At 34.2% G+C, this 20,169-nt stretch overlaps 1 protein-coding gene across 2 annotated transcripts in view; it reads left to right on the plus strand.

The window, feature by feature from the left end:
- Positions 1–19,309: 19,309 nt before the first annotated feature.
- Positions 19,310–20,169, plus strand: part of LOC145277398 (E3 ubiquitin-protein ligase Jade-2-like) — a 119,576-nt gene continuing 118,716 nt past the window's right edge. The window contains exon 1 of one of the 2 annotated variants that reach the window (XM_080128797.1): positions 19,310–19,379. The gene's annotated coding sequence lies outside the window, so the exon portion shown is untranslated. The remainder of the gene's footprint in view (positions 19,380–20,169) is intronic. The other variant, XM_080128813.1, reaches the window with a different exon arrangement.

Here is a 20,169-nt window from a genome sequence, read left to right on the forward strand (position 1 = left end):
AGGATAATTGTAACAAATGTGGCATAAAGTACCCTTCAAGGGGTCGGGTTTGTCATAAAGGGTTACAAATCTTACTTCTACTGCTATTAAAAACTAATGTTAGGATGATTAATCAGAATCGGGAATTGGAAAAATCAAAACTTTTGGACAGTATCAGAATCAGGAAAACTTAAACCTCATTTTCGATTCCAAAACGATTCTTTTATTTTATTTTTTTATTTTTTTGCTGACAATTATCAAAAAACAAACACGGATGCTTTTATTTACTTATCAAAAGATTGTTTATTTATAACATAAAACTAAAGGACACAGAACCAGGAATTTCATTCCCAGATTTAACATTGACTTTCTGAGTCCAATTTAATTATTTTATTGGGAAATTATGGCAAAGAAAGTAACTAATCAAGACATCAAGGGTGTGAACTCCATGTAGAAATGTTTATTTAATTTGAATAAAATAAAATACGCATCCAGTGCGTTGAAAGACAAATCACAACGTAATATTAGAAAAATAAACAAATATTTTACTTGTTTGAAATTTATAACATAAATATATTTCAGAGCTATACTCCATCTTCAGTATGTTGTTTTTTTTTCTTTTTTCTTTTCTTCTTTTTCACGATGCATATTTTATTTTATATGAATAGTCAAGAGTTCATTTAACCATATTCCATTAGGAATGCTCTTATTTTAGAACCTAAGTCAATATGATACCTTTCAAGAATTCACAGTCAAGTTTTATTTTTAATTTTTCTGGCGTCGGCTTGGTCTCATGTTTATTGCATTTTTCTCATAGTTTATTTATTTATTTTTGTTAGCATAAGTAAAAAACATAGATGAAAATCTCATAATGCGTTTATCAAAACCTTTGATTTATGGTTTTCTTTTTTACCATAAAACAAATCAATCTAATAGCCAATCAAATCTTAATCAGAAATTAGAATAAAAAATATGAATATTCTTTGACAGAGGAATGTTCAAATAGTTCACTCCCCTCCCTCTGAAATTCTCATGTTTATAATGGTTTTCTAAATAATTATTTAGAAAATTATCTTAATATGGAGAGGAGGACATTGTAATCTATTCTCTTTCTACACCTGTATTTTCCATTGTTTATTGAAAAAATTCAAATTAGGGAAAATAGTAACTTGCTTGGCTAGCATGTCGTACAAAAAAAAAAAAAAAAAAAAAAAAAAAGGCAAGATGAAAGGCTAAAATAGTGACATCCAGTTGGGTTTATGGTTGATGACACATGAGCGACACAAACTGTCACTGTTTCTATGCAAATGAGACAAGTGAATAAAAACGGACATGAAGTGAACAGTATGAGTTGGAAGAAGGTGTGCTATGTATGTAATAATGTGTAAGTCAACCTAAAAGAGTATTGAGTTTTGGAGTTGGAAGTTTTGACAACAGGATGTAGAGTTTATCCCGGAAATTGTTAGTTTAACTATTAATGACGAGTGCTCGTCTGAACTCCAATTTCTGGTCCCCCCTCGCCAATCTTTCACGAAAAACACCCGTCTAGCTGAATCCACTGTGAAAAATTTCCCCCACTCTTTATCTGTGCCTAAATCAAAACGTGGATTCCATGAACAAAGCTTCTTTCTTAGAACTGTACGTCTGTGGAACTCTGTTCCATCTGCCTGCTTCCCACCTGACTACAACTTGGATGTCTTCAAGTCCAACGTTAACAAATTCCTAATGAACCGCCCTCTTAAGTAAACACTTCATTAAATCTCCACACTAACGTACTGCACTTGCAATAACCCTTATCTCTGAGTGGCTTCCGGGCCTTGATAAGTGGTGACCACCGTGTAAAAGAAAAACAAAAAAAAACTTGCAGACCAGCTTTGTTTTAAAAGAAATAAAAATCTTTATATGTCACACAACTTTCAATCGATTGCAAGGAAAACATTTGAGAAAAATATTTAGAAAGATTTACTCATGTAATATACGTTCACCAATGTCCATTTTATGTTTTGCAAAAATAAATACTGGCATCATACGGGGTTTTTACAATAATTAAACAAAAATTTTCAAGCAACAAAACTAATTGAATATTAAGAAAGGTTAAAAGAATCAGAATCAGTAGTTGTATCAGTATCGAGAATTTATAACAGAATCGATAATTGTATATGGATTGGACAGAATTTTAGAATCGTCCCATCAATATTAAAAACAAACTAAAACAAACTATAAGCTCCAAAACAGAATTGCTTCTAATTTTGCATGAAGCACCCTTGACATTAAAATAAGTATGAGACAACAAGCAATATTCTACTACTACTACTACTACTACTACTACTAAAAACTAAATTGACAAAAAATATGCACAAAAAAATGACAATTTCTTTACTACTTACTTTTTTTTTACTAATTTCAACATGACACATAATTACAAAATAGTATTTTTATTTAAAATGCATTTGTTTTTATATCCGATTATATGGGGTTAACAAATCATGTGAAAGCCCATTATAATCACATATTTATTAAAATTGTTGAGGAAAATATGAATCCTTGACTCTTTTCCATCTTAATGATAACATAGGATATTTGAGTTCAATGAACAATTATTTTGTAGGTGTTGCCTTTCAACTGAAAAAAAGAAGACTTTATGTGCTTTAAAATAGATAAACTAAATAACATCGACACTAAACGTCATGTTGAGAAATACTTTATGACCCCAATCCATGTTGCCATTAAGAGATTCAAAAGGTAATTTCATAGTTTAAAGTTGTAAATTATTTATAGTGAAATGGGTTTTATGATTTTTTAAAAATAAAGTGTGTGTGTCTCCTTGGTTATATAATTGTGATTTCATATCATCTCCTTTGTCACCTCAGAGAAATTTAGGAATCTGCATTAAAATGCTCAATTCAGAACAGTTTTTAATCACTATTTTGCTTGTACTAGTTAACTTACTAACTTATTTATGTTTTTTTTTTTTTTTTTTTACTTTAAGCAAAAATAATTAAAAAAAAAATTTTTTTTTACTTTAATAAGTTGTTTGTGGAAATTCATTTCATGGTAAATAACTAACAACCATTCTTCTAGTAAATTACCCCCAAAAGTTGTGAGCAGATAATTTCTGATTGTAGATGGGTGCCATCTTTATAAATATACATGAACAAAGAGATAGCGTTTTATAATTTTATCAAACCTTTCCTACAAATCTCTGAAAGCAAATGAAAAAAATAAATAAATAAAATAAACTTGAAAAACTTATTTGAAAAGTGAATTGTAGATGTTTTTTTATTATTTGTTTTCAATACAGCTAAACTCAAAGGGACAAGTGTTTTATAATTATAATTATGCTTCCTTAAAATAAAACACTGGAATAGCCGGTAGTCCCAGCATTACAATATATTGCATATTTATAACAAATGTCTGTACATACTATTTTTTTTATCTAAATCAGGTAACTTTTTTTTTTTTTTTTTTTACATAGGCATCACCATTTATCAAGGCCCAGAGGCCACTCAAGGATAAGGGTTAAAGAGTGAACAGTAGTCAATTGGAAAATAGAGTAATCGTTAATAATGGAAATTCGGTAAATTTGTTAACTTAAGTGGAACGGCTTATCAAGAACTTGTTTACGTTGGACTTGAAGACAACCATATTGTAGTCAGCTGGAAAGCAGGCAAATGGAAGACAGTTCCACAGGCGTGCAGTTCTAAGAAAGAAGCTTGTTCATGGAATCTATGTTTAGGTTTAAGCACAGATAAATAGTGTTTTCAGCTAGACGAGTGTTTCCCATGAAAGTTTGGCAAGGGTGGACCATAGACTGGAGCTCAGACGAGCACTTGCCATGTAAGTAACGATAAAGCAGAGACAGACTAGCAATATCTCTTCTGTGAGAAAGAGTTGGAACAGATACATTGAGAGCATTGCTCAGGCCGCTGTGAAGAAGGTGGGCTCTCTCTACCGTGTTAGAAAGCTACTTACGCCTGAAAGTATCCTGTACCTCTATAAGGCTACCATTCGCCCATGTATGGAGTGTTGTTGTCATATTTGGGCTCATGCATCTGCTACTAGTCTCTATCTCCTGGATAAGGTTCAAAAGAGAGTCACCAACCTGATAGGTCCTGAACTGCCATCTAAGATTCGGCCTCTGTCCCATCAATGAAATGTTGCATCCCTCTGCCTGTTCTACAAGTATTTTAATGGTGAATGCTCTGACGAACTACAAACACTTGTACCCCCTCGACGTAAATACCGATAAATCTGACAAGCAGCTAAATCCCACCCCTACACAATAGAAATCCCTAGGTGTAAGAAAGCCTTCTACTCCAATAGTTTCTTCCCCAGAACTGCTAGACTTTGGAACTCCCTTCCGGTATTCTGCCTTTCCCAACTGTACAGACATGCAGAAGTTCAAGTCCAATGTGAACAGACATCTTGCTGCTCATCTCCCTTCATAATATCCGTGCAACTTATGTCCCCGATAGTAGCCCTGTGCCTTGTTTGGGGTGAAAATTGAATTAAAAAAAAAAAAACAATCATTGCAAGCAGGTAATTCACAATCGTATAACCATTAATTAATTTATTATTAATTTATGTTAAAGAACGTTGGTTTATATTATCATTGTTTACTTTAAATAATTCTGATTTCGTTTGATAACGAAACCCTAAAAAGAGACAGGATTCATCCTCAAAGGATTCTCACTCAATCCAGACTCCAAATCAGGGGCTTCAAAGATCAAGGGTTTCCCTAAGGATATTGGTGGTACCAACAATAGCAGAGGTCTGAAGATTACCAAATACATCAGGGATTCTTAGTTTTTTCAAATGTCCTGCCAGACGACTTGATACCACACCTAGCATGTCTACTATCACCTGGACTACTTGGGTTTTAACTTCATGCTTATGTCTTACCTCCAAGGCCAATGTCGGATATAATTGCCACACTTCTTATTCCTCTTGTTAATCACATTCATATCCCAAAGCACCGAAAAGTCTATGATTTGCCATTTTTTTTTTAAACCTTGTCAATGACTACCAAATCCAGACGATTATGTTCCAATTGGTTGGTTGTCATAACACTTTTGTCCCACTATTGCTATCCCCACTAAAAAAAAAAAAAATAATAATAATAATTAGCTTAACTTTTCCTTACTATGAGTCAGTTTGTACATTTATTCCTCACACATTTCCAAACTGTCACTTTGTTTTTAATCACCTTCACATAAACTAACATTTTTTGTTTTAGTTCTTGCTTCAGCTCTGAGAAGCAATGTTTAAATCAAAGCCAACTAATATTAACAGTTTATCAATATGCTTAAATGTATACCATGTTTTTCATAGAACTAAAAAGTTTAGAAAAGAAAAATATAAAACCTCCTACTTCTCTTTCCATACTACCGCTCCAGAAGATATCTCACTACTGATGCAATTCTCTATCTATATAAAAGCCAAGTACGTCCAAGGATGGAATACTGTTGCCATATCTGGGCAGGAGCTGCAAAAAACAGCCTATCCTGCCTTGACAGAGTACAAAATAGACTTCGTGGCTTAGTGGGGGATGCCCTTTTCTCTACCCTGCAACCTCTCTCCCACAGGAGAGATGTTGCGAGCCTATCCTTGTTTTATCGTTATTTCCATGGCAGGTGTTCGTCTGAACTCCAATCTCTGGTCCCCCCTCGCCAATCTTTCACGAAAAACACCCGTCTAGCCGAATCCACTGTGAAAAATTTCCCCCACTCTTTATCTGTGCCTAGATCAAAACGTGGATTCCATGAACAAAGGTTCTTTCTTAGAACTGCACGCCTGTGGAACTCTGTTCCGTCTGCCTGCTTCCCACCGGACTACAACTTGGATGTCTTCAAGTCCAATGTTAACAAATTCCTAATGAACCGCCCCCTTAAGTAAACACTTCATCAAATCTCCACACTAACGTAATGTACTTGCAATAACCCTTATCCCTGAGTGGCTTCAGTGCCTTGATAAGTGGTGATCACTGTGTAAAAAAAAAAAAACCTCCAAAATGTTACTTTATGTTGGTTTTGGCAATTGAAGTGGAATGTATGGTCAATTATTTCAGAAAACTTATACTAAGTATATACTTATTTTTTTATTGTCTGCTGTATTGTTCCTCCTTCATGCATGTGTGATAGTGCATATCATCACCCATGAAAATAAGTGATAAACACAACTCCTGACAGAATCACAGATAAATTTGAATCTGATGTTGCCAAATACATGCAATGGAACAAAAGATAGTTGATCAAGCAAGACAGGTCTTCAGGGCTGGTAATCAAACAAAGAGATTCATTGAATAGAAGAACTGCTATCGTGGTTTACTAAAATAAAGCTCATCAGTATGGTCTCAAAAAAAGTCCGCCATTAAAGCGCCAAAAAGGGAGATAAGTATGCCCCTTCTATTTGCAATCCTCAAGGTGTTTACATCTAGTAAAAATGCAATTTCCCCCAAATTTTCTGTAAACATTACTTTTAACTATAAATAATTTTCTACTCAATGAATTTGTGTAAGTTTTGGATATATTACTATTTTCGACATGACGAGTAAGTACTGTTGTTTCTGCTTGAAACAACATATTTAGAAAAATCAATCTGTCGATTCTTTCTTAACAAGCACATATATAAATAAATCAAAACTCTATATTTACCTTAAAAAAAAACTGTTAAACTTTTCCCTTGCTTTCGGTTACCTCAGGGTTATAGCAATTTGCAATACATTACAAAATGTTACCTTTTTGTTTAAAAGGAGTTATCTACCACTTTTATTTTTTATTTTTTTCACCCTTATCAACATGTTTTATCGAGTTTCACGTAAACGATTAAACGTATTGTTTTTAATGTTTAGTATATATATTTATAGTAAAATATGAGTTATCTTCAAGTTCCGTCACCCAATAGGTTTTGCTCGGAGCTGTCATCTACAATACGAAACAATTTTTTTTCCATTTTTTTTTTTCAAAACAAAAACCTCATTTGATTTTGCAAATGACAGTTCTGGGTAAAACCTGTTGGGTGAGTGAAAACCCAAACAATATTTCAACAGTATCTACACAACAATTAAAACTATTTTTCGACCCCCCCCCCCCCCGCACCCTCGTTAGCTAAAATTATTCTTCCCACTCATTTTCGCATTCTTCCAGTTTGGCTTTGAAAACGAACTCATTTGTTTTTGAAATCACTGCTTTCAATGGTTGATGCATACAACCGTTTCTTGACGATAATTTTGACCCTTTGCTTAGTTTGAAAATATGGAGACAGACAGACAAACAGACAGACATAATGAGTTTTATAAATTAGATTTCTTTGATTATTGTAAAGACACTTTTTTAAGCATTGTGTAAAAGTTCATAATTCTTTAAATATGTGCACATTTTCAGTCAGAAATTCAATTTCCAGAAGACGCCATTCTATTGCAATTTAAAATTTAGTAGTAAAGAAAATATGGGTTTTTTTTACAATCCACAGAGGTATGAAAATGTTGTCAAAAACAAATATATAACAAATAAATGTTATCAAAGGCAAGATAAGTTAGTTTTCTACCTATCTGAATAAGTTTTTAGTGTTTTTATTTAATGTAAAATGTTTATTCGGTTTGGAAAATGAGTAATATTCAGCGCTACCAGAGAACAAGAAAAAAAAAATGGCAGCGATGTCTCGATACGTTTTTGAAGTCTTGATAATCACTTCAAAAAAGAAATAAAACAAAATGGTGGTAGACACCACCCAATAAATGCCACGGTAACATTTAGTGGGTGGCTTTCTACATTTTGATTTATTTCTTTTTTAGAAGTGATTACTGAGACTTCACAGGAAATATTCATATGAAACTTATTTTTGCATGTGTGTATGTGTGTGTGTGTGCGTGTGTGTGTGTGTGTGTGTGTAAGTTCAAGTTTGTTTTACAGGTAACGTTGACTAAAGATTTAGAGTTACTTTTATTTCTTGAATCAACTTTGAGACAAACGATTTTTTTTTCTCTGTGATTTGGCTCAAGTAACTCTTTAAATTAAATTAAAAGTAAAGAAAAAATAAAAAAGTCATTATGATGTATGTATTTGTTACAGAACAAAGATGGGTAATGTCACTAAATAGGGTTTGAGGGGGATATAAGAAAATAAATCTGTGTAGGCATTAAAAAGGTTTCTTATCTTAAACATTAACATGAGGAATCATTTCGAGTCAAAAAAAAAATGCACGATTAAAATGTGTAAACACTCACTGAGTAAAAATCAAGATAACTGCCACCAGCAATTTCATAGAGCAAGTAGCAGCCTTGACCCTGCGATCAAAAATCAATATATAGTGAAACGGAATGAATATAGGCAAAATTGGCAATTCAGAAAATGGCAATGAAGCAACACATTTTTCTCCCCAAAACAACATAGGCCCAACCAGAGAAAAACACCACAAACATTGCATTAGCATAATCATCACAACGGACGTCATCATCCAAACCAGATGAGAATCAACAGCCACTCCAAGCGAGACTATCGCTGGCATCAAAAAGTTTGCCAGCAATCACCAAGTTGCCAAGTATGCCAAAGATACCTCAAGAGTAAACCCTGTCTTTACGGATGCAGCTGCAAATTCTAGTACTCCTCATGCACTCAAACACAGGTTCAAGTCGCAACCACGGAGGATAATACCTCGAAGATAGAGGACTGAAATTTCCACTTCGGTCAGGACGAAAATTTGCAACTCGTCAATAACACATACACATCACAAAATGCTCTTGAAACAAAAGTGCATCAGTGATGCATTCTTTGCTTATCACTTCGCCTCTACCATCCCGATGGATAGAATTTGCAACCATCTCACCATCGCGAATGAACAACAAGACAAGACTTTAGTTAAGATCATACGCCCCCTCCAGGCATCTAAACCTTACGGTCCACATCAATCCCAATGACCACCGAGCCAAATTGTACATGGAGAAGCCACATCATTTTTTTTTCTGGAGCCAGGAACCTCCATTTTAATGATATGAGACAACATTTACCAAAATTGGTCATGCCATACAAGCTCAGCGCCATATACCTATATGAAGCACATGATGGCAGCAACCATTCAGGCATAACCTGTATGCAAGAGCTTCTTTCCATCTATTGGTGAGAGCCCAATAATCATGGCATCCTGGTCTATGTGAATTCTTGTAACATTTGTGCAAAAGTGTAAGGGAAATTATGGCAGATGCACCTACTGGCTCATTGGCCACTGCAAGAGAGGAATGAGATGCTTCAAACTCATTTTCATAGACTTCATTACAATGCCAAACTTCATTACAATGCCAAACTCAAAAGGGAAACAATACATCCTTACAATACTGGACAGCTTCAGCCAGTACTTCACAGCCGTACTGTGCAAAAAGACAGTGCTATTGACACTGCTCATGGGTTATATAAATTCTTCCTTCATCCAAGAATCATATCTTCAGGCAGAGGAACACACTTCACGGGAGAGATCTACAGACAATGCTGCAACCAGACATCTATTAAACAAGAACTCCACTGTCCCTGATGACAACAAAGCTCAGGAAATATCGAGAGACAACACCAGACTATAAAAAACGCGCTAGACATGCTTTGTGAAGACAGACACTGTAAGTGGACAGACGTTCTCAAATCGAATGTGTCATTTTGTCTATGAATACCACAACAAATGCAGCGACAGGCATCTTCCCACATTATGCGATCAAAGGTTGCTACTCTAATATTGGACTGCCGACACTCCATCTAATAGGATATCAGGAGCAATGATCCTGGGACATATGACATGCAAATCAATGCCCTGTTGAGACAAATCCGTCACGATGTTACCTTGGCCGATGACGAAGGTGACCATAAAATGGAAAATAAAGCTACTCGCCTGTCATACAAAGATCCGTTACAAATAGGAGACCAGGTGTTACTTAATCGGCCACGATCAACAACTGCCCTATCATCTCACCTACCATGGGTAGGGAACATACAATCATCATCAAAGAATATGATGTGTTAGATGCAGGATGTGAGTGGCATTACAGCCTGGGTTCACCAGGCACACATCAGACACTTGGTCCCGCGTCCATCTCACCTATCTTTAACAGACCTTCCACTTCCGCTATGTGATGACTGCAAGCAACAACCATTGGAACTTCCAACAAATGACTCCGAAGAGAAACTTCAACAATCCTCACAAGTTGACAAAATCAGGAAGATACCAGCAAAACGTACCAGAGGTCAACTCTCCTCATGCTTCAAAGATTTCATTTTATAGTCCTGATCGAGATCTGAGCTGAGGTAGCATTGTTATTAGTGTTGGGACGATTAATCGGAATCAGAATTGGGATCAGAAAAATCAGAATATTTCAGGGTATCGGACTCGGAAGATTTTGTACCGATCTGCTGATGCAAAACCGATTCTTATAATTGTCTTTTTTATTTGATTTTGTTTAAAGCTAAATCTGCCATTGTTGGTAATAATGATAAAATAATAAATATTGATTGATTTTAAACCACCAGTGAAGCAAAAATCGAAAGACCATCCCCCCACAAGTATATTTTATGTTTAGGAAAATATTTGCATATTTAACATGTGTGTTTTTATGGTAATCAGAGAAAAAAATACAACTATATAGTTAAATATTTAGAGATTTATAAAAAAATCAGAATCGGTAATTATATCGGAATCGTCCCATCACTAATTGTTATATTGCGAAATATAAGATCTCTATCAGACGTATATCTCCATGTAAACAACTTAATGAATGCAGATTATAGCAAATCTCATCCTTAGATGCAACATAACATAAACGCAGATGATAGCAGCAGCAACCACACAAAAACATTACGAATTACTAACAGTAATGGCGATCGTCGTGCTGACTAGTCACGGTTGGATTGGATATTAATGACACGTCAAAGTATCAGGAACTATCTTCTTTATTACAATATCCAGTTCATTCCAGCGAGGAAACTGCAAGCACTTGTACCTCCTCGACATGACTACCTCTGACAAACCCGACAAGCAACTAAGTCCCACCCCTTTACAGTAGAGATCTCTAGTTGTAAGAAAGCCTTTTACTCCAATAGTTTCTTCCCCAGGACTGCAAGTCTGTGGAACTCCCTTCCAGGATTCTGGTTTCCCAACTGTACTGATATGCAGAAGTTCAAGTGTAATGTGAACAAACATCTCCCTTCATAATGCCCCCGCAAATTATGTCCCCAATAGTAGCCCCCTACTTCAAAGTGGCACTGTGCCTTGTTTGGGGTGAAAATTGTTTGAGGTGAAAAAAAAAAATATTCAACATAACCAAGAAAATAATCAAGCTCGAGAAAGAAAACATTTCAATTTCGTCAAAAGACCACGACATATATTGACAAAATAATTTAAAGAAAAATATTGTGGCTGACAAACTTAGTTTGAATCTATTCACAGATATAACAAGTTTGATTTGATACAGCTAAATGCAGGCTCCGGGAAATGTAGATTGGGTCAAACATGACAGAACGAAGACGCTGAAAATAAGGATAAGCATTCACTCCATCAAGCCAATCTGTCTGCAACTACATCCGTGCACAAGCGTATAAATACTGATGCTAACAGCTGACTGCAGCAGCCGGTGAGTGAGGAAACCAAAAGTGTCTTGTGAATTATCTTTTCTCTCTTCATCATTAATGCCATAGCAAGAGCAGCTCACTAACTTGCAACACCAGTATACGACTCATATAATCACCATGTTATACTACTTTCTTCTTGTTTGTGCTGGACTTGACATCTAAGGTTAATACACAATAAGGATACAGCAACAAGGACAATTTTAACCCTCCATTCTTTTAGGGCTTCGATGCTTCTTAAAGTAAAAGACATTACTAATTTTCTTTTTTTTTTTTTTTTTTTACATAGGCATCACCACTTATCAAGGCCAAGAGGCCACTCAAGGATAAGGGTTAAAGAGTGTACAGTACAAATTGGACAACATAGTAATCATTAGTAATGAAAATTTGGTAACTTATATAGAACGGCTCATCAAGAACTTATTTACGTTAGACTTGAACACAACCAAATTGTAGTCAGCCGGAAAGCAGGAAAACGGAAGACAATTCCACAGGCGTGCAGTTCTAAGAAAGAAACTTTGTTCATGGAATCTACGTTTAGGTTTAGGCACAGATAAAGAGTGGGGGGAATTATTGATAGTGTGTACAGCTAGACGAGTGTTTCTTGTGAAAGTTTGGCAAGAGGGGACCATAGATTGAAGCTAAGTCGAACACTTTCAATGAAAATAACGATACATCAGAGACAAACTCGCAACATCTCTTCTGTGAGATAGAGGTTGCAAGGAAGAGAAAAGGACATCTCCTACGAGGCTACGAAGTCTATTTTGAACTCTATCAAGGCAGGACAAGTCCTTTCTAGCAGCTCCTGCCCAGATGTGGCAACAGTATTCCATCTTTTATTTCTAGCACACTCTCACAACAAGAGACATTACTAATTTCATTTTCTTACGGAACCTTCTGATAACAAGAGACAATCTTAACCATTTCGTTTTTTTTTTAAATAAATATTTAAACTTAATATTCTTGTCTGTCTTTCTTGCTAACATATGTTCCTCTGTTGTTATAATTGTCGACATCAAGCGTTGAGATACAACATTTTATGATGCAATATAACAATTGATATCAATTGATAATATAAGGTGGAACGATAAATTTGTCGCCCTAAAGAAAACAACACTAAAGCTTTATTTTAATTTTATTCTATATTTATTTTAAAACTTTTATCGAAAAATCAATTCAGTAACTTAATTATGTAGTAGAGCTGACATCTATTCAATTTAGCCACCTTCAGCCTCAATCACCGCCTCAATACGGGTCCAGAACTGGAAGCGGGAGCTTGGCAAATACTCAGCGGATAACAGCGATCAGGCTAGCTTTGGTGTTGTGGGAGGTCATGCTGGTGATGTTCTCGACATACGACCAAAGAAAGTAGTCCAGTGGGTTCATGTTAGGGAAGGAGGGGGTGCCAATGAGAGAAGGGTACAAAGTTGAAGCCAAACCTGTGTCTCTTTGGACTTGTGGGCTGGTGCGAAGTCCTGCTGCCACACCCAGGATCTGCCAGTGACCACCTGATTCCACCAGGGGATCACTACACTCTTCAGCACAGCCAGGTACACTTTGATGCTGACTTTCAAGCCGACTTCAAAGATGTGAGGTGGCATGATGTGGCCCTCACTTGAAACTACACCAAAGACCATAACTGTGGCCAGAGATTTCGTTGCGCTGTGTCTTCAAGCCTGGATTTGCATTTTGAGAGTGCTAGCAATGGTCCTGTTAAGTGTTGAGACATTATGTTGAACAAAGATGGCGGTGGAGAAGCAGTGCAGTCCTGATACTGAGTGTAAAGTAATTGCCAGTAACAAAGATGGCGACCAAGAATCAAATGCGGTACGTGACGCAGTTAATGGCAAACTGATTGAATCCAAAATTCAACAATTTTTATAATAACTTTGGAAGATTTTTATTCATTGGTTAGCACAGCTGGTGGTTATAAAAACAATCGTCGAAATCATTGGTGTCATACACCCATTATAGTCAAAAACATTTAACAGGTCCTGTTGTCATAATTTGGATCAGTAGAGAGCATGCTGTACAGTGGTGGTATTTCTGATCTTGCTCGTTGAACATTGTGTCATGTACTCCTATCGCTCTTGGGATTTGTACACAACTGGCCAACTAGTAGATGGTCTGCAACACAAAAAAAAAAAAAAACGGTTTTCATTAAATGGAAATGGAATCATGTTGTGTTTTCTAGGATGACAATTTTATCGTTCCACCTTGTAATAATTATATAACATTTCTCTTACTGAGAGTGTCGAGAAAAATAATCATGTCAAATGTGGAGTGTTTTTTTGTTATTTCTGCAAATAAATAAATCACCATTAACATTTTTAACGCTGCCATTTAACCTGTTTATCTTACAATAAATGTAAATAAAGGAATGAGCATTTAATTTTTGCCTTTTAAGAGTCGGGAGCATTTCTTTAAAAAGCATAAACAAAAAAAAAATACAACTTTTTTTTCATGTAATTTGCAGATCATTTTAACAATCCATGATGACTTGGCAAAATTAGAGAGAAGGTCGTTTTTTTAATGCGGAAATCCAGATCTCTCAAGAAAGGCACTGAAGGTATTTAGCTCTCTCCCACTGCAAGAACTGTGACACCAGGGTCAGAAAGTGGGATTGAGAAGTCAGCATCCCCTGAGGAGGGGCACTCTGACCTGCAAAAAAATGTCTGGGCATCCCCATTTTGAGTTTTATTCCCTTTTAACTCCTTTATGAAGCTGGGCGGAGGTGGGGTGAGGTCAACATGTTGCCAATATTGGGATTAGCTATCCGGATCTTGTACATTTTCTCGTGAGGGAAAGGTGGGGGTTTTTGACGATAATGTACTTGAGGGACCTTTGCATGCCCCCTTCCTCCCTTTACTCGTCACTTTTATTTTTTCCAATTCCTGCTACTACAATTTCTTCAGTACCTAGAACGGTAACCTCGCCGACCAGCCGTGATGTTGGGTGCTCTGTTGAAATATCAATGTATTATTCCCCTTTCATTAAAAGGTTAAAGGTCTTAACCAAATGTAGAATTAAAAGTGTCAGAAAAACTATCCTTCGGAAGGGGATCTTCAATTAAATAGCAAGAAGGTTATACAGAAGGTGAAGTCTTATGTTAAAATACCCTTTAAAGGACCATTTTTACTTCAAAGGAAAACTCTAGAAGATTCCGAGAAACCCCTTTTAAAGAAGAGAAGTCGAAGAGTCGGAAACGAAAGGGAAACTCTCTAAGAAAAGAGTGAAGAAGAAGACTGATATAGATGTCCTGAGAGAAAGATTTCGTCTAAAAATAAAAAAAAAGGAATTTTAATGTATGTAACTTTTTTATTTCTTGTTCGTTTGCCCCACCTATCGTCTTAGCTTTGCTGAGTAAGCCCCAAAGGACTTGTTAATGGAAAAAAGAATAATTCCCCTTTTGTTATGTACAATGGTATATTTTTTCAAGGACTCCTTTGCAACCCTTCTATGTTTTTTAATTGTGTTTTTTACTTAATTTGTGTTACTTTGGTTAATATTGTTAACTCTGCTTAGGGACATAAAAGCAGCTAGCCCTTTTATGTTAATAAGACCGAATTGAATCACAACCTGACTTCCATTTGTCGCTCATTCTTGTCTGCATTTATTTTTTCCCTTTCCTTCATTTCTTTAACTTTGTTATACAAAAGTCAAATTTTGTTAACGACCACAAAATTCCGATACTGTAGACATTCCCTAGTAAGGGCGTCTCAGGCGATTAGCAATAAACTAACCCTTTTTTTGGATTAGCACAAACTGACTGGGTCATCAGTGGTTGAAGGGCAAAGAAGAAACATGGAGATATTAATTTAAATTTAATTTGTATTTTTTTTTAAATTTTTAAATGGGTACTCGTCAAGACATTATAAATGAAACTATTGAAAAAATATATATATATTGTACGGACCCGTTATGGTATTAAGTTTTCACAAAAAACTTTCACTCAATTTGATCAAGTAGATTTTTTTTTTACAGAGAAAAATCAAATTTTAATGAAATCGATCGTATGCCACCATCTTGCTTATTCTGCGGGCGAAGAAGCGGGTGCCTTTAAATGAAAAAGGGATTAATTTAATAAAGGACAAAATGAAAAAGGCATTAAAAAAAGGACAGTGAAAAAAAAAACTAAAATATTTATCTAGGTATTTTTTCTGCTCATGTGTCAAAATAATCTCGTTAAATTTTGACAAACTTTAAGCGATGATTGGAGTTATCTCCTTTGGCGCCCCCTCCTCCTCTGCAAAATAGGCAAGATGGTGGGATACGATCAATCTCATTAAAATTTGATTTTCCTCTGTAAAAAAAAAAAAAAAAATAAATATGAAAACCTACTTGATCAAATTAAATGAAATTTTTTTATGAGAACTTAATTCCATAACAGGTACGTACAATATATATATATATATTTCAAATATTTTCATTTTTTAATGGCTTGATTAAGCTAAACAAGTACCTTTAAATGAATTAACAGCAATATGGGTTTTTGAAGGTTGAATAGGCAATATGACCGACCGATGCTGATGTCACGTGGAAAATTAAAATTGTGAAATATGGATAAAGGAACAAAATGCGTTTTAACAATTTTTAACAAAAATAAGTAAAAAGAAAAATAAATTTAAAAAAAAAATAATAATATCGACTTTTTTTTGGTCTTCTCTTTTTCAAACAATTTTTTTACCGAAATCTTTAGAAAGTGATTCGTTCTTTTCATTTTACCGACAATTTATTACCTAAATCTTTTTTTTTTTTCGTCTTCGTTTTTACATTTAGTACCTGTCTTTCAAAAGAGATTCATTCATTTAAATATTATTTTAATTTTATTTATTTTAAATTACATTTCATATACTTTATTTCATGTATTGCATTAGTAAAATGCATTTCGTTCCTATATCCACATTTCACAATTTTAACGAGACGTCAGCATCGGTCGGCCATGTTATCTGTTCAACCTACGAAAGTCCATATTACTGAATTAACTAATTGGGTGCTTGTCTAGAATTTCTCCTATATTAAAAAAAAATAAATAAATAAGGAAAATTCTGTATGATGTACATACCCGTGACGAAAAAAAAAATATTGTATTTTATTTATTTTTGTTTTTTGATATAAGAGGAATTCTAGATAAGGCCCTTGATTAGGTAGTAAATAGGGTTTGCGGGTGATATGGGAAAAAATAAAGCATTCAAAATGGTTCTTATCTTAAACATTATTACATTGAATGAGTAAAATTATCAACATGGCTGTCACTTGCAACTTCGTAGACCAAGTAACATCCTTGAACTTACGATCAAGAACCAAGATCGAGTGAAACAGAACAAACTGACGGGGCTTTGATGAATCTGTTTAGTTCATATCTTTATGAATTTATGTGAAGAGAGCGAGTGGCACAAATAGTTTTGGCGAAATCCTTTGCGGCATCACGTTCATTTATTTTACGTAAATTATTTTTTATTTTAAATTAAAACTAAATTTTACTTAAAAATAAAAGTTGCTTAAATTATTTGTCATTCTAAAAATATAGAAAAAAAATGTAATTTAAAATAAAAATTGTTTAACAGATGTTTAACTTATTTTTCATGTTTTATTTTTTTACGTAAATAAAAATAAACGTTATTTAAATTATCATGTTCCGACTAGTCAGCTTTGCCTCGGTTCGTTCTATTTCACTTGATCTTAGTTTTTAGTCACAAGGTCAAGGCTACTACTTGGTCCACGAAATTGCAAGTGACAGCCATGTTGATTTTTTACTCATTCAATGTTTACACATATTTAATCGTGCATTTCTCGGGTTTCGATGGATAAAATTAATTTAACTTTTTACACAAAATGACTCCTCATGTAATAATTTTTAAGATAAGAAACATTTTTAATGTCTTATTTTTCTCATATCACCCTAAACCCTATTTAGCGACATTACCCCTCATTATTATGAAAAACAAACAACCAATCTATATATCAATATGATAGCATGTGTTATTTTCCGTGTCACGCTTATATCTGGATCGTTTAATTGTTATGTACTTCCATTTCTTGTCATAAATAATTTTCCCAAGAATTTTTCATGAGTTTTGGTTTCGGTTTCGATTATAGCTGATGGCACTTAAGTCATCTATTATTTTTTTATCAAAGGGACTAAAGTTATATATATATATATATATATATATATATATATATATATATATATATATATATATATATATATATATATATACACTTCAGAATAGTTTTTATTTAACAATCAGTTGTTATGGAAACGTGAGATTGTAAGGTTTGCAAAATATTACTGGCAGTAATATTCTATAAGTTATCTCATCTAAACAAGAATTGCTCGATATGCAAGATAGAGCAAATAAATGGACTTCTGATAAATTTATTATTTTGACTTTGACTTTCCATGTCTCATTGAGTTTAGCAAATAGGGTGCATACCTTTATAAGTATTTGCTAATATTTTCTCTCCTCTGATGAGATGGTAGACATCGCAACCCTATAGGTTAAGGAGATTAATTTTCTAAAGCATTCTTTGTCTTGCTTAGAATAATAAAAGTTCTTTGATATGAAATTCATTTCAATGAGAGCTTTTTGAAATTCATTGAATTACAATTTAAAATATATATATTCCTAAGTTTGGGATTCAGTTTCGATTCAAGCTGATTAACCCAGGTCATATATATATATATATATATATATATATATATATATATATATATATATATGTATATTTAAATCGCAACTTTATAATATATAAAAATCAATAGAACATTAACTTTATAATAATATATACAAAATCTGCAAGAATTAAAATATCATATTTAAGCATATTTTATGACCTGGCTATGCAGGGCATCCCTGCTAGCTTGGATTTGGCCAAGATCAAAGTGTAGTATCTGTTCTTTAGATGCTGCATTTCCATTTCTTGTTCTCTTTCGGTGGAGAAGCAGTCCTTCACGCATGAGACAATTTTTATTTTTGTACCTTTTCTCTATGTTAAAAAACGACCCTGGTGTCTAACTCTGTCCCGTGGGGAAGCATTGTAAATAGGTACAATAATATCAGAGCGTCTCCATTTACGCTGAATATTTACAGAATGCCAACATCAATATATTACATATTAATTAGTCCCCTGTGGAATTTCCACAAGTATGCTAGTGATGATGATGATGATGATGATGATGATGATGATTTCGATTTCCTAGTTTAGCATCGTACAAACGAGGCAGCCTCTATTTCGAACCTCCGTTACGTTGCTTGATTAATTACCCTCCTCCTATAATCTTAAAATATGCAGCTTAACCGTAAGAGTACGAAAAAGAATGTTTTGCGAATTGCACTATTGGCCTGCTTTTTTTTAATGTTCAATTCGGCCGATATGCGCTAGAGTACCAACAAAGACTTACCTTTTAAAAGTTGATTTTTAAAGGTATTCGGTTTTGTTTCGAATAAATATCACGTTTAAAAACGTCGCCGACAAGTAGTTTTTATGATATTAAGACCATTATCATTCAATGTATTCCGTAATGTTTTCACTAGTGGCCATGTTGGTTTTCGCGCAAGCGCATTAAATTAACCGGCTAAAACGTGTTTGTCTTTGATTCATGCTATATTGTCATATACTATTATGAGTGTGAGAATTTAGTCCGAGTCACCTACGTAATATAACTTTATTTATTTTTAAACTTAAATTTCGACCGAGGTTTATAATTATAGGCCATCTTGTTTGTACGCGGCGCGTTAACTACAAAATTACAATGATACCATCTTCCCATCATGCATCTAATGCATGTGGGTACAGGTATAGTTTTCTTCCTTTGCATAATTCTTCGGTGAGTCATCGCTCATCGCAAATCATAGAATACAATATTGACTAGCAGTTGTTACTCATTTTTCTCGCTCTCCTTTTCACATACACTTTCTCCTAAACACAAAACGCGCATCCTCTCTCTCTCTCTCTCTCTCTCTCTCTCTCTCTCTCTCTCATGTCTATGTTCCATATCTTTCTACTTCACTGAATTGCGGTTTCCTCACTTCATATTTCACTATTTTTAGCGTTTTAAGAGATTCGTTAAAATAACAAAAAACAAAAAAAAAAAAACAAAAACAAAAAAAAAAAAAAAATACATACAGAAAAAAAAATGTCTACTCTCTTTGTATCGCTCTTGAATATTTACAAACACGAAAGGAAAAAATCCAAATAATTGTAGAATCAGTAATGGTAATGGTCAAATCTCAATTCTTTACTACTCTCGCCCTCCTCACTAACTTTATTTTAGTGTAAATAGGATCACATCCTATTCTACTCACAGGCCATCACTCACTGTTTTTATTTATTTATTTAAAAAAGTTTTTTTTTAACTGTTAGCCAAAAAAAATGAAAGAGCTGTCAGTATTTTTATATAGCAGTTTAGTGACAATCTTCCGGTGTTAGTACGTAAAATAATATACAAAGAAGAACAACAAAAATGTTTGGTTATTTTCCAGTATAGCTAACAAAACGAAAAAGATATGTCATTATGACATTTAATTGGTGGATTTCTACCAGTATTTTTTTTTTTTTTTGACCGATTAGCGAGACTTCAGATAAC

Source organism: Euprymna scolopes, chromosome 1 (genome assembly GCF_053919585.1).
Source record: "Euprymna scolopes isolate OS-2025 chromosome 1, ASM5391958v1, whole genome shotgun sequence".
In the NCBI taxonomy this organism is placed as follows: Eukaryota; Metazoa; Mollusca; class Cephalopoda; order Sepiida; family Sepiolidae; genus Euprymna; species Euprymna scolopes.